The sequence below is a fragment of the Sinocyclocheilus rhinocerous genome, unplaced genomic scaffold, assembly GCF_001515625.1.
Source record: "Sinocyclocheilus rhinocerous isolate Xijiao unplaced genomic scaffold, SAMN03320098_v1.1 scaffold3097, whole genome shotgun sequence".
In the NCBI taxonomy this organism is placed as follows: domain Eukaryota; kingdom Metazoa; phylum Chordata; class Actinopteri; order Cypriniformes; family Cyprinidae; genus Sinocyclocheilus; species Sinocyclocheilus rhinocerous.
Window position 1 is genome coordinate 105,069 of NW_015645546.1, and position 2,316 is coordinate 107,384.

Below are 2,316 nucleotides of genomic sequence, written 5' to 3' on the forward strand. Positions count from 1 at the left end.
TGTATAGGCTATATACAGGAAATAAGGGGCCAAAATTGCACCTTTTGGGGTACAACAGCTTGCCACTGGAACAAGACCCTTAAAAGGACATATTTGTTCCTTTTTTACCCCTAATAGGTAGGCCTACAAATTAGTACCTTAAGGGTACGAATTACTACTCTTAAGGTACTGCTAAGGTGTCAAGCTGTTGTACCCAAAAAGGTACAATTTTGGCCCTTTTTTTCTGTGTGGCCTGGATGAGTGTGCGAATGATAGATAGAACGACAGACAGATAGATTGAATGAACGAACGAACGAACGAACGAACGAACGATAGATAGACAGATAGATAGATAGATAAATAGATAGATAGATAAAGATAAAACGAACAAACAATAGACAGACAGATAGATAGACAGACAGACAGATAGACAGAGACAGACAGACAGACAGACAGACAGATAGATAGATAGATAGATAGATAGATAGATAGATTTATAAAATGAACGATAGAATGACAGAACAATAGAATGATAGAATGATAGAATGATAGAACGATAGAATGATAGAACGACAGAACGATAGACAGACAGACAGACAGGCTTTCTGCTCATTACAGCTTTATTTCTTCAAACAGCAGAGGAGGAAGCAAAGTCTCCAAAAATTCAGCCTCAGGCTCCAGCATCGATCCGCAGCACTGAAGCTAAATTCAGCTGCCATTCAATTATTCATGTGGGGGAAAGTGTCCTGGAGGTCTGTGTTTGATGGAGGTTGCCTCTCTGAGATGATCTCAGTTTAATCTGGTCATTTTTAAGGTGTAATTGGTGAACAGAAATCTGAGTTGCTGAATCTGCCGAATTGCTGCTCAAGAAACATTTTTCTTCTTCTTATTATTATTATTATCAGTGTTGAAAACAGTAGTTCGTCTTAATATTTGTGTGGAAACTGTGATACTTTGTTTTCTGAATTCTTTGCTGAATAAAAAGTTCAAAAGAAGAGCGTTTATTTGAAATGGAAATCTTTTGTCTTGACTGTCACTTTTAAACAATTTAATGCATCCTTGCTTAATAAACGTATTAATTTATTTTTTTAAAAATCAATCTGATCACAAACTTTTGAATGGTAGTTCATATACCCAGGTATCATATAAAAAAAAATATATTGACGGAAATTTAAATTTGAGTAAATCTAATAAACAGTAACAAATAAAATAAAAATAGAGATATAAAAATTGAATCACTTCCAGCTCATCACACTGGAAATTAAAGGTCAAGTTGAATGCACTGCATTGTGGGATACAGTATGTCAGGCAGTGGATCTATACTGCACATTTCAGTGAATGTAATAGGTCATCAGGGATTTCATGCTTACAGAAAATCTGCATACTGTCCACAGTAAGACTGTATACTGTATGCTGCAGAGCTACATGTCAGCTTTATATCTCTCTTAAGAGGTTAATGAATGTTTTCCTAAAGAAGTCGTGACAGAACGCTGCACCAGACCGCAATAGATCAACATATACACACACGTACCAGTGTCCCGACTGCAGTTTATCTCACGCACACACACACAAAAGCCATCGATCTCTGCTCTCGCTCCAGCAGGTTGTTGGCCATTCAGAGCAGAAGCGAGGCGGCTGTAGATATACTAAAGACACAAACACTACAGCAGTAATACAGTCAGTTCACTTCCTAACAGACCCAATGATTGCTTCATTGCAGCACTGATGATAAAGAAAGCTCTGTTTTAGTGGTGGAGCAGCGGAAGAGCAATATCTTTGAAGTGTCTAGGAAATCAATAATCTTCACAAACTCAGCAACTTCTGACCAATCGTTGCACATGGATTTTCACGCACCGCTCTGTCAGTGCAAAGACACTAACATCTTATTTTTCTGAATAGTGCAAGATTGTGACCGCCTCATCCAACAAGCACATGAAATGTACACTGTAAAAAATTATTGTGATTTTAACAGTAAAAGACTGTAAAAATGCTACAGTAAAAACCTGTTAATTGGTTAACAGTAAGTTTCCATAATATATTTGGTGAATAAATGTAATTATATTTAACGTAATTTTACAGTAAAATACTGTTAAAAATACGGTTTTTGGAAGTGAAAAAGAAAAAGTCATTGTATAATTTACAGTAAAAAAACATAAATTGACACTCCCAGAATTCCCTGCATAACACTTCATAGTTTGTTTTTTTGTTGAAATAGCATGTTTCTTCTTAGTTTTTTCTTATCAGTTGTGTACACTAGGGTTTAATCTTACATCTAATGTTATTGCATTATTTCAGTATCATGTGTGTCACCATGATGGGGTTTAGTGTTTGTGTGAA

At 35.9% G+C, this 2,316-nt stretch overlaps 1 protein-coding gene across 1 annotated transcript in view; it reads right to left on the reverse strand.

Annotated features, from left to right (window-relative positions):
* The window catches only part of LOC107706544 (intermediate filament family orphan 2-like), a 59,443-nt gene that overhangs the window by 50,646 nt on the left and 6,481 nt on the right, over positions 1 to 2,316 (reverse strand). The gene's annotated exons all lie outside the window — the stretch shown is intronic.